Source organism: Dermacentor variabilis, chromosome 6 (assembly GCF_050947875.1).
Source record: "Dermacentor variabilis isolate Ectoservices chromosome 6, ASM5094787v1, whole genome shotgun sequence".
In the NCBI taxonomy this organism is placed as follows: domain Eukaryota; kingdom Metazoa; phylum Arthropoda; class Arachnida; order Ixodida; family Ixodidae; genus Dermacentor; species Dermacentor variabilis.
Window position 1 is genome coordinate 11905862 of NC_134573.1, and position 25206 is coordinate 11931067.

The 25206-nt window shown below is 44.5% G+C and overlaps 1 protein-coding gene across 9 annotated transcripts in view; it reads left to right on the plus strand.

The window, feature by feature from the left end:
- The window catches only part of qtc (GRIP domain-containing protein quick-to-court), a 243365-nt gene extending 219739 nt beyond the window's left edge, over window positions 1-23626 (plus strand). For 2 of the 9 annotated variants that reach the window (XR_012828840.1, XM_075694763.1), the window contains exon 9: window positions 5059-6996. The gene's annotated coding sequence lies outside the window, so the exon portion shown is untranslated. Of the gene's footprint in view, window positions 1-364; window positions 663-5058; window positions 6998-21474 lie in introns of those variants that run through there. The other 7 variants (XM_075694765.1, XM_075694760.1, XR_012828838.1 and 4 more) reach the window with 6 other exon arrangements.
- Window positions 23627-25206: the final 1580 nt, after the last annotated feature.

Genomic DNA, 25206 nt, shown 5'->3' on the forward strand with positions numbered 1-25206 from the left:
ACAGTGGTCTGCTCTGGGCCACCATCATTTGCACTTCGCTCCTCGAAGAGGCAGGAGGTGCGTCGAGCAAGCTCCTGAACAGTTTGCAAGGTGGTGAATGCGGTTTAAAACATGCATCAGGGAGGAGGGGTAGATTTGAATGAATCGAAGGGAGGAGAGGTCGGCCTGGAGGGCGTGTCTCTAGCCTGCTACTAACTGGGGAAAGGGGAATATAGGGAAACGTAGGTGGCAGGTGGTTATGTTATGGTACAATGAGATGCTATACACACATTGTCCAATACGTGAATGCGCACTGTAGACACAATACACGCAAGAGTAATCTTGTCCATACAAAGACATTTCGCACTGTCTGCACGTCTCACAGGTTCTAGAGGCGATCGTCTAAACCAGTCTCACATAGAAATCGATCTGGGACGTCAAAGACATGCAAGGTAATGATAATGTATTTCTCTCGCATTTACCGCTAAATCCCCACCAAATATTTTGTGCATAGTTATGGATTTGTCGAGACTGTTCTTCAGTTTTCTTTACACTTACCATTTTTGTACGGTCTTTAGAAAAACTGTGAGGCCCTATATCATAATTCTGCTTTCTACAGTTGGTAAAATTCTGCTTTGTCTTTAAATGCAACAAATGTTATTCTAATTGATACAGTGATTGCATTTCACATGTATTTGAATAGGGAGACTGGAATTGGCTCCAAAGTGAAGTCTCCTCCTAAATGATGGTTGCTTCCAAAATGGTGAGTGCACACAAAAGGTGGAAGATGGGAAGTGTATTACCCAAGCACGTTCATACTCTGTTCAGGTCCACTTTAATTTTTAGAATTCATTTCATGGGCTGGTTGCAGATGTAACACAAGGGGATGTGTAAAATTTCTGGGTATTGGAGGAAATGGTCATTTGTTTATTTTTCAAACAGAGCAATGCAACAAAATGTATTGCGTTGTGTTAAAAATAAAGTTGTGCAGATCATCAAATCAATCAAATCAGTTTATTCCAGTTTTCTCACAAAAACTGAGGGCGGCAAGAAAAAAAAGCAGTCTTTACGACCGCTTGACAAGCCTCGCCACCCCTACAAAGAGGCAGTTTTGCAGCGACTACAATAGGTACACGAATGTTCGCGCATATCAGTTGACACATGAAAAAGCAAGAATGTTGCACATCAGCAAGTTTTTTTTCTCTTTGTGCTATAGTGTGATATAGTGAAAAAATGAATTTTCATATGATTTACAATTTCACACACATTTGCACACATTGAAGGACCTGGCCCACAAACACGTTCCGGACAGTCGTGGCAGACATACTGTGTAAGATGTCATAGAATGTCGCGTTCAGGCATTTAGGAAGCACATATTTTAGTGTGGAAAAGCCATAGTCTGTTCTGCAATGGGGCAAGGTACAGGTAATAAGTTTTGGGGTCCCGTATGGAGTCTGATGTGGTGTAAGTACTGCAGTGCTAGAAAAAAAATCTGTCGTTTTCAGCTGTTATTCTTTTGTAAAAGGACGCAAACCTTTAGCCGAACAATCTGTTCATGTGCATTATTTTGTATTCCAGGTAGATAGGACGTGTCGGAGCGTCAAACTGCACATTAGTAATTATGCGAAGTACTCTTTTCTGCAAATATACAAGCTTCTGGATGTTGGATGTAGTATTTCGTCCCCAAACGAGGAAGCAGTATGAGAAATAATAATAAAGAATGCATAATAAAGATTCAGCTATGTCTTGGCAGGCAGAATGTGTTTGTTTCATGAAATTATCCCCATGTGTCTTGAAAGAACTGCGCAGACTTTGCTGATGTGGGCGTCCCAGGACATGATAGTGGTAAATACAACACCAAGCGAAGTAAAAGCTTCCACATACTCAATGGGAGCATCGTCCAAATACAGGGATGCTGCACTGGTTATTTTTAGCCCCTTCGGATGGAATAATAAAGCCTTTGTTTTTTCTTTGTTTTTAATGTGTTTAATGATGACCAGTGAGATAGTGAAGCTAATACTGTATTTGTGGTTTCAGTTAGTTTTTGATGTTGGGCGAGGAGAAAAACATGCTGGTATTGTCTGCGTATATGGTGCATTTAGCGAAAGCACTGATATTGCATATGTCGTTAATGTGTACGTTGAATAGAAGCGGTCCCAACAGGCTTCCCTGTGGTACGCCATTTGTTATTGCTAACAGCTCGGATGAATGGTGATTTGAAACAATGTACTGGCAGCAGGTGCTAAAATAGGATCTAATGAGGCTGAGGGCATGCCCCGTATCCCGTAACGGTCAAGTTTCATAAACATACTTTCATGATTCAATGTATCAAACGCTTTGTTGAAGTCGACAGAGACGCCTAAGGTCAGAAGTTAGGCTTCGAAGTTATTTAGTATGTATTCTTTTTGGTCTAGCAAAGCATGCTCAGTTGGTCTATGTTTTGTGAATCCATATTGGGAGTTGGTTATTACAGAGTGTTTCAGTAAGAAATTGTAGTACCGTTGGCACATTATTCTTTCTAACCCCTTTGAAAAGAAAGGAAGAACAGATATTGACCTGTAGTTTCCGAGAGCATTTTTATCTCCTTATTTATAAATAACCACGGTTTTAGCTACCTGCATTGGCGTGGGAAAATGTCCTGTGCTGAGCGCTGTATTGTAAATATGCGTGAGGCAAGACACAGTGGAAGGTAGTACGTACTTTACGGATAGACTGAATATTACATGAGTCGAGACTCCATGTATTCTTTAAACTTTTGCAAACCGAATAAACCTCACTTTCGTCTGTTGGATTTAGAAACATTGAGTCCTCTTGTGTGTTGCTCAAAAAACGAGATACGCCTGGTTTAAACTGTTTCCAGCCTCAGAGAAGTGTTTGTTGAAGGCATTAGCAAGGGATGAGCCAGCTATTTCCTTGCCGTCAGTAACCAGGCTCATAATGGCTTGAGGCTGACTACTTTGGTTTAGGAGAGTGTTTAACTGTCTCCACTTTTCTCTAGGGCTGTGGGATAGATGTATATTAGATAGATTGTTATAATAGGCAGTCCTGGATGATTTAAATGTCCTTGTTTAAACGATTTCTAACTGGCCAAGAGAAATATGTGTGTGTGCGAAAAAAAATTTCTTAATCAGGAGCAATCTACAAAAAAAGCAGTGTACGATGTCATGCATTGATGCCATCAGTGCTGAGGTATGCGTGCGATGAGTCGACAAAACGAAGCTCACTCCTTCAGCTGCCGTCTTCTGTCGAGTGATGTTCTTCTGATGATTTAATCTCTTAATACTCCCTCTCTTTCCTGTTCAGAATAAGCAAATTTTAGCTTCAGATTTGCAAACATAAACAAATGCAGTTTTAAACAAGTATAAGATTTTCTACATTGGTACTTTGAATTATTTGCAACTGTGGTGCTTTGTGGTGTGAATCTGCTGTCATGTGTTATGGTATAGGCCTGCAAAGGAGCTTTCGCCTTGTGTACATTTGGTGTATGCTGTGATCTGGTATATATATCCAGGCTGGCATTACTCTTGGGGTGTACACATCATTAGCAGCCAGAGTTTGAAGTGGAGGCCTCTAGGTTTAACATTCTAGTAAAGACTAACTGCAATGAAAATTTGGGCCACATAAAACGCCTAGTTAACCCTTTGAGAGTCGAATTATTTTGAAAAAAACTTTCCCAGGTGGTCAAATTACTTTATTGCGGATCTTGAATGTACAAGATGTATAAAGTCGGGAATAAATAGTAAAAAAAAAATTAGGAACAGTATTTGGGTGCCAGCATCACTCAGAACTGCAAAATGTTGAATAGTATTTCAGAGTGTGGTACTCCTTGAAACACGGGTCTCCGCGCAGTGCCTTATCGCAGTCTGCCCACCTAAAATGCGTGTATGTTCTTCTCTTGGAGCGAAGAGTTGTGTTGGCGCACACATGACATCTTCTCTGCATGCAGCTGCCTTGGGCTGAGGTCTGAGGCACCCTCTCGCGTAAGCGCGTTGCCGCAGAGAGCAAGAATACCTCATGAGCAGCGGTGATAAGCAAGCTAAGAGCAGCGTCAATCAAGATAGAAATCAACTTCTGCCACCCCTGCGATCGCGTGCTGACAAAAAGAAAAATCACGTTTTGCTCGCCTCCGTTGCGATCGTGCGGAGGAACCGAAACTGCGGAAGCGCGTTGCCGCAGAGAGCGAGAACACCTCGCGAGCGGCAGTTAGAAACATGCTAAGAGCAGCGCCAATCAAGATAGAAATCAACTTCCACCACCTCTGCAAGAGAGGGCCGACAAAGAGAAAAATGATGTTTCGCACGCCTCCGTTGCGATCACGCGGCGAAACCGAAACCGCAAAAGGGGTGTAGCCGCAGTCTGCGCGACGCACTGAAGCTAGAATCAGTTCTGTTTATCTCCCCAAGAAAGTAGCACAAATTTCAAACGCTTCTTGCAAGTCCTAAGAGGTGACAGCACCTCCCAGTAAGCACGCATCGTCATTATGGCGTGAAATTTCAAACGGAGGGTCGAAACCGTACCCGTACGGCAAACACCTTGCGGGACAGAAAACCGCTGCCGTACATGTACAGCAAAAACCTTCAAAGGGTTAAGGTAGTATAAATATAGAGCAGCCTCCGTGGAAAGTTTTACGTTTGAAATATAAGTAGATGCGCCATGAGAGGCTCACGCTTTTGATACCAAAACTGAATAAAATGCTAGAGGTGTGAGAATACTAAAATATTCAATTTTGAACTGAATAGCAAACGTTTGAATATTTTGATTCGCAACTTGAGTAGCTAGTATTTGATTTCTCGAATATGTATTTGGGTTTTCAATTATTTGATATATTCGGTGAATGACCCAGCCATCGTCAGTGCCTTGACACGCAGCGTTCCCATGGCATGCAATCTATTGGTATAAGGGTTGGCCAGGTAGACCAGACCAATTGAAACAATTCACGCTACACGAACAGAGGGAACAACAAAAGCAGTGCGTGTGGAAAGCATGGAAGTATGTGTAAAGATCAGACCAATTACCTAACAGAAGACACGCCGATTATGTTGTACATATAAGTTCCCTGTTCACGCACATGCATTTCAGAGCTCTCTGCCTACATGCGAGCGTACAGATGAACTTGGCACCGGTGCTTGCTGTAGATGCACGGGTGGTTGACCGCAGGCCCGAACGCCACTTCAGTGTCCGTCAATCTAACCTGTACCCACGATCTGCCAACTGATCACTGGTGAGCCACCCATAGGAAGATATTAGTGACAGTTTATGATTGGCTATCACCTCGTTCAGACAAAGCATTTCCTCTTGTGTCATGTCTGCCATGCTGCAATATGTCATGTTAACTCAATACCAACTAGCGCAATTTTTGTTCTGCTCAGCTAACTTTTCACATAGAAGTGTTGAGGCTATGACAGAATGAATACTAACGATGCTGCTCCCATAACAGTTGACTACACTAGCACAGCTGTGATAATTAGCTCCTTATAGTGACCCAGCTGCTTTCAGAGTGACAAAAAATGCATGTCTAGGGTTTATGGCAGAGATGAAAAGATTGTACATAATGTTGACATAATCAAACACAGTGTTGACAGCTCGGCTGCTAAGTCTGGTTTTAAATCGAGCTCAGAACACTAGGTGAAGCAATGATCTGTGGTTAAACTCGGGTACAACTGTTGTTGCCCTCCAGGTGATCAAAAATTTTGATCCATAGTGCCACTGATATTAAACACATCATGCTTTTCTTTCTTTGATATGTGTCTGCTATATTTTATTAATGTCTGGACTCTTTTTCAGTTTGCACTGCAACATATGAATGTTTGTGCAATCTTTTTCTCCATTGAGCGGAGCAGTGGTTGTCATCACTGCATGCCACATTCTGCAAGTTGTCCTCGACATTTACTCAGTGTGGTGTGTCTGAGCACGTGGTCACTGGTTTCATTCCCAGCTATGGATAGTTTGGCTTTATGCAGGTACGCTCATGTGCCGAGCTGTGGGTGCACATTGTTAAGCTGGGGCAGTAGGCATTAGTCCCGAACCCACCACTGAGATCCTGGCAGTCATTCGGCCAGTTACTGTGCAACCTCGCTGTGACGCAGTTGAAACGATGGGGGAAATTGCGTTGTCATAACCATTACACCTCATTGTAACCATTGTCCGCCCTCACAGCCAACACTGTCGGGGCCAGGGGAGGAGGGTTACCACAGGACAAGCTGAAGCTAATGCAACACCGCTGCATGACCATGAAAGACATGAAAAAGTTCGCATACCTATCGGTTTGTTCTTTTGACAAGCAATTTATCCTTCCGAGTCTTCATGTCCTCGAAGATTGCTCAGCTATCAGAGTGCTGCGTGTCTCTGCTTTTACATTTTCATTTTGGTTTTTATATTGAGCTTAGGGAAACACATTGAATCATGTGTATTGCATTTTCCAGTGTTTACATTGAGTCAAAGTGGTGTAACTATATATACTTATGTATGCAAATTGACTGCTTTTGTACTTCAACTTCACATGAAAGCTGTCAAATATGTGCAGCTTGATCATATTGGGTCATCAATCATTGCACAGTGTTGATTTGTGCATGCTTTTTATTTGCAGTTGGATGTGCTAGCCTGCGCATTCCACGAACTCATGTGTGATATAGAAGAGGGATAGTATATATATACATATATAATTAAGATGAGCATGTCTATTCTTGCTGCTCGAATGACACGGCTTTGGGCTGTGATGATTGAGCATTGGGCATATGCATGTCACTTGTCATGTCATTACAGTTGAACCTCGCTACAACGAAACTGACGGGGCGCGCGAAAAATTTCGTTAAAGCGAAATTTCGTTGAGGCGAAAACAGGCCAAAAACACTGTCAGGTTGGACCACATAGTCCCAAAACATCATTTATTTCCAAAGAAGTCGGTCAGCTTCTTCTGCTTCTTTTTTTTTGCCACGAGTGCAGTGGCGCGGCTTTCGCACTCGGTGAACAGTTGCATCGCGACGTCGTCATCGTGAGCACCGAAAAATCTGCGGATCACATCAAAAGCATCCATCACTTTTATTGCAGGTGGTGGCGCTAAGTCCTCCGCGTCGCTGTCATCATCCGATGATGCGTCGTTGTGGCGAACGCCCTCAATTATAGCTTCGTCACTCAGCTCCTCGTGAGCTAGCACTTCACTGTCAACAGCGATGTAGTCGCCGATGTGAACATCGGCCGGCACATCTCCGGAGTCCTGAAGGGCTGCCCATGCCGCATTGGCCTCTGTGGAGGGTGGAGCAATTGTACTGCAGCCTTCCTCGTCCGACGTGGAGTTCGCTGCCAGTTGAGCATCGGAGTGAAAGCCGGCGTGCACAAAACAGTTGTAGATGATACTGCGACTGGTTGCCGTCCACGCTGCTGAGACCATCTGTACAGCCATGTACAAATCCACTTCGATTGCCCGACCGGTGTCGATGTTTAACACCAGCCGCTGAATCAGTCGCTGTCGATAAGCGTTTTTAACGCTATTGATGATACCTTGATCCAGCGGCTGGATTAAAGCCATGCAATTCGGCGGGAAGAATCTTACTTCCACGCTTTGAAGCTGAACGTCTTCAACGTTATGCGCTGAGCAATTGTCGATGAGCAAACAAACCTTACGTTTCTTTGCCGTCATGTCACGGTCGAAAGCGGTTAGCCACTCTTTGAAAACGGCCCGTGTCATCCAAGACTTCTTATTGGCAACATATTTGACGGGCAGGCTCTTGCCACCTTTGAAGCACCGCGGCTTCGCACTTTTGCCTATCACCAGTGGGCAGCGCTTGTCAGACCCGTCCATGTTGCAGCACAGGAGCACAGTCACACGCTTTTTGCTATGCTTCCCTCCGCTGCATGGCTGGCCCTTCATGTGAAGCGTCTTGGAGGGGAGGAGCTCGAAGAAAAGTCCCGTTTCATCGGCATTGTATATGTCTGATGTGGCATATTTCTCCATTAATTCCGGCACAGTAGCTGATGCCCAAGCAGATGCAGCGTCGGCGTCTGATGAGGCCGACTCCCCACACAGCACTTTAGCGACGATTTCATGCCTGGCCTTAAAACGGGTCAGCCACCCTGAGCTGGCTTTGAAATCATTGATGCCCAGCATACAGGCATAGCCAAGTGCCTTTTGCTGCAACATGTTTCCGCTGACCGGCATCTTCTTTGCGCGCACGTCGAGGAACCACGTGTACAGAGCCTTCTCAAGGTCCTCATGAGCCGCTTGCGTCAGCTTTTTCCGCTTCGCGGATGTCCCCGAAGAAAGAGCTTGCGCTATCGCGTCTTTCGACTTCAAGATCGTTGACAGCGTGCTCTGTGAGATGCCGAAGTCCGCTGCAACATCTCCCTTTTTCCTGCCACTGGATGCCGCGCTGATAATCCGTGCCTTCTCTTCAAGCGAGAGGAACTTCCGCTTTCTAGATGAAGTCGCCATGCTCGCATTCATTACAGCGCACTAGCAGCACAAGCACGAGTGAAAAAAACTAGGGCAAACGCGCTGCTGTTGCCAGGCTGCTGCGTCCTTTGGCAACGGATTGGTTGCGGCTCTGAATTGGATTGGAAGAAAACGGGAGCTTGCCCCCGCGCCTTGTCGCAAGGCAGCCAGCCCGATAGTCATCAACACCAAGCTATGGCGGTGATCATGTGCGTTTCAGTGAGTGGATTAGTTTGGTCCAGCGAATGTTTAGCGAAACAAAGCAGCGTGGGCCTATGGAAGTACATAGATGGGCGGCGATATGCTTGTTTTATTGTAAGATATATTTTTAAATCGAGCTTCGCATAGCAAAAATTTCGTTGAAGCGGAAACGCGCCCCAAAAATGGTTCGTTGTGATGAGAAATTTGTTCCATTACTTTGTATAGCGAGCTGACGGGGAATTGGAAATATTTCGTTGAAGCGAAAATTTCGTTGAAGCGACGTTCGTTGTAGCGGGGTTCGACTGTACTCTCTCTATGTTTCTACAGCTGCTGTATTATTTATTCTGAATGATTCAGCTCACATACTTCAATGCATTGTCTCAGTAAGACATGGTGTGCAGGATGTGAGACTGCACAATAGGGTCCACTTGCTGTTGGTTGGCGTCATTGTAGAACCTAGTCGCTCTGGGTGAGGCTAGTGTGTGCGAACATTTTGATCTTGCTCTGCTAATCCAAACTCTGCAACATTCTTCCAAAAGACACAGTGATGCTCAGACAACAATTGATTGAGCTTGTTTGTGTGAGACGGTTTCTTAGAAACACTGTTCAGCCATGACTGGTTGGAAGAAGTACATAACACCAAAAGTTCTATTTTAGTGCTTTTGTCACTGAATACCACAGGAAGTAGTACGTCGCTGGCTGTAGTAGTAGGTGTCATAAGTAATGAACCTGCATAGAAATAAGCTAACACAAAGTGAAGAAGTGGTCTGCCATGTCTGCACTTTTTTCCAGCAATGGTAATAATGGCACATGCAGGCTTCATCCTTAACAGCAGGTACAAACCAAAGCCATGATAACAAAGGTTCTCTTCCAGTCATGTGTGCTTGTAGAAAAAAGAAAAGTGGCATTGGTGAAAGTATCAAATGGGCCACCAAACTCTAAAACAAAACTCAGGAAGCAGGTATAACCTGCTTCCTGAGTTTTGCAGTTTTGCATAAAGCACCTGTTAACCATGTTGTATATACCACCTGTTTTGAATGGCAAGAGCAAAATATTTTAAGACAGTACAGATACTAACGTCTTTCTTGCAGCAATCTATCACTAGCAATGCATGATAGTCGCTTATTGACTAGTTAAATGGCCATCATTTGCTGATTAACCATTCATTTATTATATTTGAGGCACATGTGTCCCTGCAGAGAAATTCTTTGGTATTCCACGTAATATTTACCTGAAAAATCGTAAACACAGAATAGAGCCACCTTTGTATTTTGTGACATTGTTTGATGGCAAATTAACCTCAAGGCAGATGCTTATCCCGAGTACTAACTTGTACACCTGCAGCATGTGTGGTAAAGTAACTGAAATGTTAATTAGCAACTTTTAGTTACATTTGTTTACGAGTGTTAACAATGCATTAACTGTTGTCTGGTGCCAGTATGCCAAAAGAAAGCATTAGTATCCCACTGTAGTGCTTTTGACTCTTTCCATTTGAAGCAGGCAGTCCAAGACATAATTGCCACTAAAGGGACACACACAAAAGAGAATTGTGATGACACTTGTGGCACTGGTTGACCTGCCGCATGCACTTACAGTAGTCTTAAATGCCATGCAAAGCTCATGTCGCTTAGTAGCGGGAAAAAAAAACACCTTTAAGCGTAGAACCTCTTGCAGAAGGGCAGCGGATTGGACGAGTTGGTGTTGCATGGTAACAATAAAATTCAAACAGCGCTAAACAGTACATCAGTTGCAAGAAGGGCGCTGTCTACCAAATTCCTTTATTTTATGACCAAACTTACATAGGCCAGACAGGCCGTTGCATCAATATTAGACTAATGGAGCATGCCAATTCATTAGACAAAAAAGACACTAACCTGGCAAAGCATTGCAGTATTTGTAAATGCATACCTTTCTTTAACGATACAAAATTGTTATTTTTTCATAGTGACAAGACTACCAGAGAAGTCGCTGAAGCATTTCATATCATCAGAAAATCTAATAGTTGCGTTAGCAAAACATCTTTAATCTTGTCAGCGAAAGAAATGGCATTGCTGCATAAAGGGTAGATTGCAAGGCAGGTACAGCGTGTGCGAATGTTGGCTGTCCGGAGCTTGTATCTGATCATCAATGTATGACCGGGCGCATGTGTGCCCAGTTTTGTATGTATAAATGTTGACTTCTTACTTCAAATAAATCAGTTGTAAGTTCAGCGCCGTGTTTGTCTCCTCCTCTTTCTAGAAGCTCTTGCATTGTTATTCCTCTCAACCAGATTTGGGTTAGCCTTATGACTTCCGAATTTATTAACAGGTGCCCTTGGAAAGTGCCACCAACATGTTCCTCTGCCTCTAAAATTACAAAACAGTTGTTCCCGCATATGGTCGCTGTCTGACCCATTGCTGACAGGCCTTAAGAAGCTCATCTGAGGTCTGTCAGTGCCATTCAGCAGACATCTTTCCTGGCTCTCCTGTGCTGCCTCCTTTGCCACTTGTCCGTTCAATGCCACTAGCTTGTGAACAGGAACATGGCATTTGGCAGCCTCGAGTTAGCCCCTTCCTTCTCAGTCATCACAGTTGTTTTCCTTTGTGTCTGTGCTTTCATGTGCGTTCTTTGAGCAGCAATTACCAACCAGGCCAAGAACAAGTTCTGGTACAGAGTGCCTGCTCAGTTGCATTTTATTTCTAGCTCTGTTCTGGCCACCACATTTAGGGTTTTGTTTGCATGTATCGGCCCACTTTGCTGAACCACAAACCCAACGTGTCCCATAAGCACTCTGTTTCTTGCCGAGGGCGTGTAGTCACAGCTTGTATTATCTCTTAAAGTACGCCTCACTTCTTTAGCCTCTGCTTTATAGGGTGCATGTGTGATATTTTTATCCTGTCATCTTGTTCTTCATTGCTATGTAAATAGCGTTTCCATATTTTTCTTGATGTTTTATTTTGATGTTCTTTTGATCACCTTCATTTAGAATTGTGCTTGTCGCACTGTTTACAAGGGTTCAGGTTTGCTGTTATTTGTGACCTTGCATACTCCAGCTGAATCCGTAATCTGTTGAGAACCACATACACAAGCATTGCAATGCCGGTTAGTACAATGTACCATTGTCTTCATGTACAATTTTATGTGCATTAAAGAATAAACACTGTCATGCTTAAAAATTGTAGGAAACTTGTATGATTTCCCGTGAGAGAAAAGATGCCTGTTTTAAGTAAAAACAATGTTTAAGTGTTCCCTCCAAAGCCCCATAAACTAACAGGGGTACTTGTAAGAAAATTGGGTGGGCTGTGTCGCATCCACAGACATGAAACGTCTTGTGCATGCTGCTGAGGGTGTATGGGCACTAAGGCAAGTGACATTCATTCAAGGCTTACATGCTTAGCTTACGATACAGCTAGAGGGGGGTTCCTACAGTCTAATCTTGCAATCGTGCTCGCACCCTACTCCTAGCCATGGTCAAAGGTTGTGGGCGTTTGTCTTGCTACCCGAGTCTCTTCAAACCATTTCTGGACCCTGCAAGGCAGAAGCACCATAGCTGAGCAACCCATTGCGACACTTGTAAGCCTTATGAAGCTAATTTAGTTGCAAACATCCAACTACTCCACCGTCACGTAATTGAAAAGGGGCACAACATCTACCATTGCATACCAGGTCACTGTGGAATTTCGAGGTACCACAGTGGGGTTGACGCTGCCCTATCGGCCCACGATGGTGCCCATAATATACCAATACCACTTTTAAGAACAGATGCAGCCACACGTCTTCGCTCCCTCGCACGCGAGCTTATAAAGGCTGTGTGGAACACCAGCGAATTCACGAATGCACGTCTCCACAGGTTGGGTCCAAGCCTGCAACTCCGTCCGCCACCATGGCGGCACAGAAGAAACACTTCTGTGCCGCCTGCGGCTCAACATGGCACTCGCCTGTTCCGTCTGCATTGAAATGGCCAATAGCCCTACTTATGATACAAGTGGTGGCGAGGAGACAATTGAGCTCCTCCTCTGTGACTGTCTGTTACAGTGTCTCTGTTACAGCGTCTTGTTTCTGTTACAGTGTGTCAAGAAAAGTGCTTACGACCACATGCGAAAAAACTGGACAATTGTCCTTTCACAGAAGAAAAAGTTCTAGGACACTGGTGCAGACGGGTTTCGGCACTCTTGGCTTTAAGGGTTCTGCTCAACTTTTTAAGGGCTTGTGAATTGTGCGACCATCTTTGAATGTTGTTGCGTGTAACATCGCATTATTATGTAAATTTTTCTCAATTTTTTTTCTTTCACCTTTTATTCTTTTTAGCCCTTTCCCCAGCACAGCGTAGCCAGCTGGTACTTACACTGGCTAACCTCCCTGTCTTTCCTCCCCTTTTGTCTCTCTCTCATGACGCTAATGAAGCACTTCTGTGTGTGGGGCATCTTGGTAGGCGAACTTAGACAACATTTTTGCCCAAGCAGTGACAAAAGGGAGATGTAGGCACCACGTTGTCATCCTAAGTTTCTTACCAGCTTAAAGAAACAATCTGAAAGTTTGTGCAGAGCAGGCTACCTAAAGACCTTGCAGGTATCTGTAGCAGGGGGTTTCCTTAAGAGATCCTGTAGAGAAAATGAACAGGTGCCACTTATAAATGAAAGAGTGCCATTGTGCTCCACCTACATGGGATAGCACACTGAAGATTGCCAGTCGAGTAGAAGCAAGGGTAGTTTTTTCAGCACCTGATAAACTGAGCAAAGTGTGTTGATTGATAAACCCTTGCCGTAAAACTGTCTGTAAAACTGTTAGGTTGAACAGGCATCGAAATTGTTGCATTGATTGCTGAGAGGCAGCTGTGTGTGAACGTGTGTGAACTGCCATTGTCATGTGGATGGAAATACATAGGACAAACGGGTCAGTGCCGTTTGTCTTAAAGGCCAAATGCAGCAAAATCCTGGACTGCGAAAAAAAGCCCCATTTCAGATAATTTTACGCTTGAAATGCAATTGGGCACTTCACACAACAGTGGCAAAAAAACTGAGAAAGGCGCTGCCATTACCAGTCGCCGGAAGGGACGTATTTTGGAGACTGTAGAGAACCAGTGCCCGAGTCATCTGCTTCCCCTTGCTTGTATACTGTTTCCGTGTATCAGCAAACAGGTCCCACACATCTCCTAGCCACCGAGTTAGTATACTTTGCTAGCTGCTTCATGCACTGTGCCAATGCCATTGCACACTTGCGACGTCCTTTTAATGTGAAGTATGAAGTTGCATAAGTAGTATGTGAAGTTGTATGCGAAGTTTTACAAGCAGAGCCTCAATTCGTTCTGCCTCTGCTCATAGAAGATTGCATTGGCGGGGCCAAGCTAAAGGTGCAGATGTAGTCTGGCTTAATGCGAACACAACCATGCGTGGCGAAGCTTTATGCTATGTCGGTGAAAATTGGGTGCTCTTTAGTCTAGTTTGGCTGGTGCGAGAATAGAGCATGTCTTATTGCACACTGGAGCAGCTGAAACAAGTTGCATCGCATGCCACCTTGCCTGAACAGCTACATGGTGACCTATATCCAGGAAGCATGCAGCTAGCTAGTGGAAGTCTACCTTGCAGCTTGACCTAGCTAAGGCCACAGCTAGTAGCCTCCTTATGTAAGCTGTACTCTAGACCTATACCTCTACAAGCCAGCTGGTAGCTCAACTAATGCCCTCTCCATTTACGGCTAGTAGCCATCTTGGGAAGTGCTGCTGCAGTTGCGGTGTAGGCATTCAATGTTCAAGCTTCTTTCAACTTCGCATGTGCTATAGTTGCTCTACTTGTCGTGTTTATGATCCTGGAAGGTTGAATTCTTATTCTACATGTCACTGTAAAAGCACAAAAAAGGCAACCACAGTAAAATGTTCACTTAGACTGTGGCCAATGTATTTCTTGTGCCAAGTTAATTCCCAACCAGTTTAGCTGTTGTTAAGCTCTTGATTTCATGCCACTGTGATATTTCAGAACTACCAAATTGACAATCATTTAAAGCAGTAATAAATACAGTTCAACAAAATACATTTTGTCACATAGCACCAGGAACAAAATATCCCAACAGTCGCAAAGAAATGTATTTGTGTTCTATATACAGGGTGCTGAATATTTTGCTGCATGTGTTCGAAAAAAGATCTTGTGCTAACTGCTGCACTGTTCTTGCTCAAATTTTGCAGGACGATCACATTTTGGCGTCAACTTCGTTTAGTATAAAAGTTGGCACAGTTAATTGCCTTGATTTTAAGAAAATATTGCAAATTTGCCTGCACTTATAGGGATGCGAGCTGCTGCCATGACGATGCAAGCGTAAACTTGTGTCACCGTCAGCTGCAGAAAGCAGCGTTTCAGGGGGAGGGCAGTTGCCTGTTCCAGGAGCGGGCAACACGTGGCAGCCCTTCCCAAAACGCTGCCGAAAAGGGTTGATTTTCACCCTGGAATACTTTGTTGCAATCTTCCACTGACACTCTCTCATGAAGACAGTTTATCAATGGGATCACAGCTACTGAACTTCCATTTCGCACTACCTCAGGGAAAGGTGCAGCTGCTTACACAAGGATTGGCAGGCTCAACTGTTTCTATTATTCTGCACGAGTTAACACAAGACATCAACAGTGTAAAACAAATTGTGCATCAGAATTATTACTTTCTTTTAAAATCAATCAATGCACCTAAGAGAAATTCATTAAGGGAGTACTGACACAAATTCTGTAGTATATTCCTAAAGAAACTAAGTACTCTCTCGTCAGCACAAACAATCAAAAACAAACTGATCATCATTGTTTCGATGTCACATTGGGTATGCCAGATGGGAAAGGTCATTTTTTTTATTGACAAATAGCACAACATAAAACCCCCTTTCCTGATGCAGACATCATTTAAACACTGCAATTTGCCAAGCTATAGAGTTCTGACATATTTATAACTAAATTAAAAAGCTAGAGGTTCCTCGCCAATAAATGTAAGCATAGCTCACTTTCATATATGCCAGAAAACAGTAAGAATTCTATGTAATTTAGGTTATAAAAATGCATCACATTTACCTTTCAGTCACAGATGAGGCTCAAGCAGCCATTTATCAGCCGGTCTGCCAGGTTTCCTATTGTGTGACAGCATATTAGCTCACATTCCTAGCAGCCTTTGAAATTGAGAAAACATTGATCAGCTAATGCAGGTAGCACAAACGACTACTTGGATTAGAATAGCAAAATAATAGCACATTGGCTATTAACAGCCTGAAGCTGCACTGGCTTATGTCAAGGAAGCAATTTTAATGCGATAGCTCACTTTTCAGCAAACAAAATGCACTTTCTTTTAGCCTTGTTCCTTGCCTCAAATTTATTGTCATTGCTTTCTCTTTGCAGCCAAATTAACCCTACATTACGTCAAAGTCACATTCAATGACAGCTATGAATCGATTCATCCAAAGTTTTCCTCTTGCAGTGGGAAAGGTAGAATATCTACCTAGACGATGTCTACTAGTCTACCGAGACGATGTCATTGTTTATTCTGCCACATTTGATGAACATGTCAGGCGGCTACGGTCGGTTCGTCAAGCCATGCGGTCCGCTGGGCTTACCTTAAAACCTGAAAAGTGCCACCTTGGCTATGAAGAATTACAGTTTTTGGGCCACGTAGTAAGTCACACAGGTGTCAGACCTCATCCTGAGAAAATTGCAGCCGTCGCAAAGTTTTCAAGGCCTACAGACAAAAAGGCAGTCAGACGCTTCCTGGGCCTATGCGCATATTACCGGCAACTTATTGCGGGTTTTGCACGCATTGCCTCACCGCTCACCTGCTTAACCAGAGAAGATGTCACGTTTCTGTGGGGCGAGGAGCAGGAGGCGGCATTTAACGAGTTGCAGCACCGTCTACAAACCCCGCCTGTTCTTGCCCACTTTGACGTGGATGCGCCGACAATGATCCACACTGATGCCAGCAACGTAGGTTTTGGCGCCGTCCTTGTTCAGCGGCAAGACAGCGCTGAGCGAGTCATCGCTTACGCGAGTAGAACTCACGTGCCGAGTCGAACTGCTCCACCACAGAGAAGGAATGCTTGGCTGTAGTATGGGCAGTTACCAAGTTCCGCCCGTACATATACGGCCGCCCATTTCAAGTTATAAGTGACCACCATTCTCTCTGTTAGTTGACCAACATGAAAGATCCATCTGCACGTTTGGCACGCTGGAGCCTACAGCTTCAAGAGTACGACATGACAGTGGTCTATAAATCGGGAAGGCAGCACTTAGACGCCGACTGCCTTTCCAGGTCGCCAATCGAGTCGTCAGGCGGAGATGATGACGAATCCGCAGGATTTTTAGGAGTTGTTGATGCGGCCATCATATCTCAATAACAGCAAGAGGACCAGGAGCTCGCGTCACTAATTCATACCTGCCAACCCTCCCGATTCGCCCGGGAGACTCCCGATTTTTTACTGAACTTTTCGATTGTATGATCACTATCTTATATCTCCCGAAAAGTGGTCTCTGTTCACGCAATAATGGTTTTTGTGAAACCGGCACCGCGGAATCTACAGCCGCATCGTAATCGTCAGCATCACCAGCAATGGCAGCGCTAGCACCATCGGTATCATCAACTAAGCAGCCGACTACAGCGCCTAGTAAGCCTACCAAAGCCAGAGCCAATGTAGTTCTTGCATTTCATGCATGTCTTCCTCCATGGTGCATCTTGTTGCTGCTGCTTTTGTGCGTGATTAGTGTTGGCTAGGCCGTGTGTGCGGTGCACCGTGTAAAGTTGGAATTCTCGTATGCTTGATGCCATGGTGCTACCAAAGTCGAAGGAAAGGTATTTGCAGAAGTTATTGCAAACTTCTGAATTTCCTGAATTGGTTTTTGACATCAAGAAAATGAGAACATTTTGCATTTTGTAGAATGTTTGGATGCGATGTCAGCGTGTCTCACGGTGTCAACGGCGACTTGAAACTGCACGTTTCCATGGCGAAGCATCAAAGCTATGTTCATACTGCTGAGCAGCAAGGCAACATAGTGAACTTTCTCCAGAACAAGTGCGACGACAGTGTCATACGTGTGGAGTGCCTGTTTACAGGATTCCTCGTCAAGCACAGCCTACCCCTTAGTGTCAGCGACTATGTCAGGCCTCTCCTACAGAAAATATTTCCAACGAGGTGAAGCGCTATGGATGTAGATGCAACTCTGAAACGCAACTCTGATGAAACACAACTATGAAGAATGCGGAAGTGGCCAACCTGAAATTTCACAGGCATCACTCTCGAGTCTTCGTTTCTTTATTCAGAGTTTCCCTCAGCTGCTGCCCCGAGATGCCCATGAATCTGCTGAAGACACTTTAAACGCTCTCGAAGCTGAGTTTGCCACACTACAGGCATACAGTCTTCCAGAGGACATCCTTAATGAAGAAAGGTGGGACATGCAGTGGTCTATGGTTGGAAAAATGAAAAACACTGATGGAAAACATGTTTCACCGAGTTGCTAAGGCCACCGGAAGTTGAAACAGTGATGCAACCCCTCGGGCCCGTTGGCGTGAATAAAGTCTCCCGATTTTTTATCTCACCAGGTTGGCAAGTATGCTAATTTATTTCTGAGAAGGCCGCACCACAAACAAGCCCAGATTGTTCTCAAGGCACCTGTCATCATTCTGCCTACGCAACAGTGTTCTTTTTAGGGGGAACTTCTCTTCAACAGGGAAGAGATATCTACTAGTCATCCCTGAAACTCTCCGCAATTAAATTTTGCAGGCCTGTCACGATGAAGCTACCTCAGGTCACTTAGGCTACACAAGACCATTAGCAGGGATCAAAGAGAAGTATTACTGGCCACGGCTCGCAACACAGGTGAAGCACTAAGTTCGAACGTGCCTTGACTGTCAGCGACGAAAAGTGCCACCTACGAAACCTTCCGGACTATTACATCCCATTCCAGTGCCGGAAGCACCGTTTGCACAAATTGGGATGGACCTTTTGGGCCCATTCCCAATATCTGCTGCCAGAAATAAGTGGATCATAGTCGCGACAGATTACCTCACGCAATATGCTGAAACCAAGGCACTTCCTAGCAGCACAGCGGCCGAGGCCGCACAGTTCTTCATCGAAAACGTCGTCCTGAAGCACGGTGCTCCAGCGGTCATCGTGACCGACAGGGGTACCGCATTCACAGCTGAACTTTTGCGAACTGTACTCACCCTCAGTGGCACGGCACACAGAAGGACAACAGCTTATCACCTGCAAAGCAATTGACTTACGGAGCGCCTCAACAAGACTCTCGCAGACATGCTTTGCATGTATGTTGATGTGGAACACAAGTACTGGGACCAAATATTACCCTACAAAATGTTTGCTTATAATATGGCTCGGTAAGAAACAACAAAAATGACGCCATTCTGTCTCCTCCATGGTCGAGAAGTGACTTCAATGCTGGATGCTATGCTTCCTCATGCTTCCAGCGATTCTGAGACTGATGCCGCAGATTTTACAGAGCGTGCCGAAGAAGCAAGACAGCTTGCACGTGTTCGCATAGCTAGCCAGCAAGACCGTGATGCCCGACGTTACAATCGACACCATCGATGCATCGTCTACCAGCCCGGCCAAAGAGTCTGGGTTTGGGTTCCAGTACGCCGCTGAAGCCTCGCGGAGAAATTTATGCGCCGATACTTCGGACCGTACAAGGTTCTACGACGCCTTAGCGACGTCAACTATGAAGTCGTTCCTGACAGCCCATCCTGCTCGAGGCGCCGTCAGGACCTGCCTGAGACTGTGCACGTGGTGCGCATGAAACCTTATTTTTCTGAGTGACATGGACACACTCTGGTTTGCTAGACACCAGATGCTACCCGCCGAGCATCGGGACGATGCTCCGTCTGGAGGGGGGCCAATGCCGCAACGCCATCTGTGCTCAACCAAGTTGACGATGAAGACTACCTCGGTTGTGCAAGCGAGGCGCTACAGAAGAAGAAGCCTGGACTGAGTGCTTGCCCTAATTCTCTCAATTAAATACCGGTCTCCGCTCTTGTCTCCAGTTAGCCGTGACAATATCAACAGTGATAGCTTACACAGAATTTCAAATGTGACCTCCGAGTGAAGACAGGAGCTCCAAAAAAAAAAAATTCATATGCTCGGAAGAACAAAAATAGAAAAATATGCGGACTACATTGACGTCGCCCCACTCTGTGACAGCACTGCAAGCAACACAGCTGTGCCAACTGACAGGTAAGATATCTTAAGGTGGCAGGCCACACAAAAGAAAAAAATGGGAGCACGGATATAAACAGATTCTTTTTTCCTGAATACACGTCTTATTTAGCTTATTCAACCATTTAAAGTGCAGAAAATAGTTCATTTTATTTTATGGCAGGTAATTTTTGTCATAACATGCAAAAATGCTAGTCGCGCCAGCAGTGGCGTGCAGCATGCCTTGCAGTCAGATCATAGTAGCTGGTTTGCACAGCCTTGCCAAGTCTTGCACAAGATTCACTGGTTGGTAGGGGTCACCAAAATGAATCAATTAAGAAATAGAAAAAATTACCATTTGTTGTTTTAGCACAGCAAAAATACTTGAAACGGAATATTTACTTGTATGAGAGTATTGCGATTAAAAATTTTTTTTTTTTTTTTTTTGCATAGGTTTTCTAGTTTCAGTGTTCGTCCCCCCCCCCCCCTTTCACCTAGTCGCACTTCAATCCTGCACCACTAACTGATATCTATGGCGATTGGTTTTGGCACGCTTTTCATTCCAAGCTTCATGACCTGTTTAGACGGACCTTGCGAGCCCGTGGAGCAGAGTTGCCAGATGAGACATTCATTTGAGGGATCGCCAGCTGTTTGTGCACAGGCGCAAGTAAGGGCAGGCAAGAGAGAGAAAATATGAGGGCTTTGGTCTTTGAATATGTGACTCTGCCTAGGCGCTACGGAGGTTTCTTTGCGTGTGTTGTATGCGTTTGTCCCTAGGCATGCCGGCATTGTGAAGTGGGGTCGAGTGTGTTTACACTCGGATGCTGGTTGCCGGTGCGGTAAAATAGGTGAAGCAGCGCGCATTCATTCAAGGAGCAAAAGCCCCCAGATTTTCTCTCTCGCTCAAACGGCTGGCGATCCTTCAAATTAACGTCTCGTAAGTAGGCCACTGCCAACTTTTGACACTAAGTTCAGTGTTACCTGTATAGCTTGGTTTCTAGTGCTCCTCTTCAATTGGCAGAGATATTTCTCATTTGCAAACCTTATCTCGAAGTCTCTAGCAGCATTATGTTTTTGGAACTTTTCTGGTGCGAGAAGCTTCCTGAGCAAGTTCCCTATTAACATGAACATTCTATTTTGGGATTCTGCTTGTGTGGATTTTCTTTTTGTATATATTTTTAAAGATAGCTAAAAGCACTGGCTTTCTAGAATCTCATGGCCCCAGAAGTAGGCGCTGGCATATACCCGATAGCCAGATACATCCGTTAGGTGTGCATAAAATGGTGCACCTTGGACATTCAGTGTGTCCATTAGATATCCTGATTTATCCAGAAAACATTGTATGGATGTACTATGGATCATCGCAAATGCATCCAGAACATGTAAGTGGTACGTTGTGGCGATGTCTGGGCTGGATATATGCAGCATCTAATAGACGTCCACAACATCCTGTAGATATATTAATTACATATAATAGATACCCACAACATTCAAGATATTTACTATATATAATGGATATCCATGTTAACCAAACTTACATCCACAGGACATCTATTGTACTACATATGGCTCTATCTGCAACATCTAATATATATCCACTGGATGTGCCTTGTACTAGTTTTGGCTGTTTCTTTTGTTCATGATACATGCATGCACTGGGCCCCTTCAATTTGTTGTCCCAGACTGCTTGAGACGCTACTACAGCCAGTGATAATTTTCATACGCAGTTTCTCAGACAGTCCTGGACTGGTTGGGACAACAAATCAAAGTGCCTTTGTTACTAAGCGAAGAAAAACTCCATTGTCACCACCAGCATTTATATTGTGAAACTTCCTATTCGTACCAACCGTTTGACAAGTACATAATGATGTACACAACATTTGAGGTGAAATACAATGGCAGATTGCAGCTGTCTCATGAAAATAAAGTGAACAGTACAAAATACAACATAATGTCATCTCTTGGTTTCTGAAAGGCACCATGAGCACTTAACGCACAAACCAATACAAAAATACCACATATGTATAACAGCTAAGCATAAACATAGTAAAGGATAAATAAAATAAGACATTAAAAGCAACGCTTGCAAAGGATCACTTCTCACAGTGCAATGCTAGTTGCATTCTCTCCAGTAAAATAAAACACAAATGGCACATTATCAGACTTAATTCTCATGAACGAAATCAAAATTCACAAATGGGAACATCAATTTGAAGGAAAAAAAACCAGTCACAAAACACAAAAGGACAAGAAGAGAGGTTCACACTACGACTGGCAGACTGCAGCACTATTTGACTAGCCTTGTATTCAGCAAAAGAAAAAATAGAAATGTAGTGAAATATAAAGGAGAGCAACAGCTGAAGGCCCAAAAGAGCAATATATCCTATACGAGAAACAATCTGAAAACCACCAATACGTTAGCTCGATGACAAATTCTGTAAGAGAAGTGGGCAACCCCCTGCAGCAAAAGGGTGCCAAATTAGCAAATTAGCTTCTCCATAAAGGAGAAAAATTCTGAACACAGCTGCTGCATAAAAAAAATTGTTTTAACATATTGTTTTCACTCTTAGAAATTAAGACTGTTATAACAAGGAAGTCATCTTCCTCAAATAAGTAAGCATGCAGTATAAGTACAAAAGTGGTATGCTCTATAAATTGTTCGAGTAGAATAACTGTACCATATTTCCATACGAGTGAGACTGTAGCCAATTCGTGTGTAGATTCATGGATCATAAGGAATGTCAGTGTAGTTGCAGTTAGTGGTTACCTACACACTTACTACACACAGCACACTTGGCATGCACTAGTCAACCAAATGCAGTGGTACCAGGCCACACCATGGTGCTGAGAGTGCTGAGCCACTTGTAGCAGTACGAAATCAGCCCTTTCCTTTTAAACTGTCTCGCTGCTTTCCGTACTCAGCCTGACATCAGGTAACAGGATTCTATATTTGTCACATTTCTGAAAACATACAGCACTACTTAAAATGCAATCAGGTGCTACAAAAGGCCAAAGCATTGATTCAGCTGATGCTGGAGACGAGCTGCTACATCTACATCTCTGTAACATCATCTTGTTGGTGTTCATACACTGGGCTCAACATAGCAGCAGTGGTTAATTGCATTGGCCCCCGCAGCAGTACTACCAAGGAAACATGTTACAGTGAGTGCTCATCTTAAGGTTGCCGCACCCTTTGAAGTGGCAACCTTCTTTTGGGGAACTGAAGGCAGTGAGGTTTAGCCTTGCAGTCATTACCGTGACAAGTTAGACCGCTACCAGTTTCAATAGAGGACGAAAATTTGTCAGCACTCCTAAAGGCGCACGGTACGATGCTATGTGGGGCTGGAGGGCGAACCGTACTTTGAAGATCACTCTCTTGCTGGCTGGCTTGAGCATCCTAAACCTGAAAAAGAGGACAAAATCTTTACAACTATGCAATCACATCGCTTATTACTTACCCTGCATTTCAATATTCATCCTTATTTGAAGTCCATGCTTGACTGTCACTATAACGACAGGTGCGAACGTGCCCAAGACACTCACTGTCTGTCCATAGAGAAAGGAATACAACAAGAGCGGACACTCCCATAGAGCCCAGCGGCCGAATCGACTGCAGCGCACCGAGCCGTGGATGTTAAAACCTGAAGCACACTTCCGGTTTCGGTTTTGTGCGCGCGCGTTTTGAATACTAGCTGGTGCGCGCCACGCCGGCTCCTTTTTTTTTTTGCTTTTGCAGCAAATGTCTATTTTTTATTTATTAAATATTTATTTGCAAATCATTTTATCAAGTAAAATTGATTGCGAACGATCTTCACAAGGCTCCATTGAATATGTGCCACGTGCAGTTTCATAAAGACTCAAGACACCTTGTGAAATGAGGCAAAATTAATGTTTATTTTATTCTTTGTAAATGCTCGTCGCGGGCTTTTTGTGCATTCATCCAACGTTGTGGCACCAGGTAAGCAACAGTAGTTTCCGCAGGAAGCTCCACCAGACGACGTGAGCTGAAAAAAAATACAAGCGTTATTTTGGTATTAACATGTAAGAATAATGCCTGTAGAGGCGAAGCGTACGAAAGTGGCGAGTGGGCGGCATTACAAACAAAAGCAGTTCGTATTTACACACACGGCGTAGAAAATACCCGACTCATCCCAAGCAATACCGTACATACCACAAACACATTCTAATTCCAAGCATTCCACTCTCCCCAATACTTATTTCCTGCACTTTAATAGCACGAATGCGCAGGCAGCGGCGCGTTTCGCGAACTTGGCTACAACCGACGCGATAGTACGCTACGAATACACAGAGGTGGCCTCAATACAGGCTCTCAACCAGAGCATGCTGGACACTCGCAGAATTCCTTCTACTCGCACTCAAGACAAGATGCGTGGGTGCCGTTCAGAAGCCAGAATTTTCGAGTTAATAGTTCCTGGCGTTTGAGCTCCTTGGCTTATCTCTTGTGCGTTCTGCAGGCGCAAGCAACGCACTCCCGTGTTATCACTCTTGACAATTGCTCTTCGCGTTTTCGACCAGCGTGGGTACCGAAAGAAGGCTTAAATTGTTGCGGGGACATAAAAATTGCCACAAACTTGTCTCGGTAAGATTCAGTACGCGCCAAACTGACTTCGTCACCACGGCCGAGCTGCTTTTCACTGCGTCACAACAGGCACGGCAAGCGGAGTATCGAAAATGATTTTCAACAATGTTGGGCGTCAGAGAAAGAAAAGCGCCATGAACTTGTCAGTGCATTAAAGCGCAAAACCGCGCACCACGGCCGAGCTGATTTTCGCTAACCGAGTGACAGCGCCAGGCACGCCCACTGCGCTCGAAAGGTAGCCCAAAAAGTAATGAAATTAGTTTCAATAATGTTGGCAGTCAGAGAAAGCGCCAAAACTTGTCGCAGTAAAATTCAGTACACGCGAAACTGCGTCCCAGCACCCTGTGCGACTTGCGTGCCCAAAAACTACCGAAATTAGTTAAAATAATATTGGGGCTCATAGAAAGTGTCGCAAACATCTCCCAGTACGATTCATTAATTCAAATTAACTGCTCCACGACGGCCACGCTGTTTTTCGTTAACTGCGTCACAAGTCTAGCCTAGGTGCCGGGCAGTAAGCCTAATTGCTTGAAGTGCGTCGCAGACTGTCGAACAAACTTTCTCACCTTGCCGTAGTCCAATAGTGCAGTGGTGCCATGTCAAAGTTCCGAAGGAACGCAATAATTGGCCGGGAGGCCACCAAACCAGGCTAAACCCCAAAATAGAAAAACAGGCAGACGGGTGCCCGAACAGTCCAACGCTCAGATGCGCGGCCGGTCCATAGAATAAAGAACCAACTTAGAGAAGGGAAACTGTACCTTCCGCCGTGGTTCAAAAATAAGCAGCGGCAGCGCATGGAACTTACTTTGGCGGACGCCAGATGACGTTGCTCAATCCGGAAGCGGAAGTGCAAAATTTT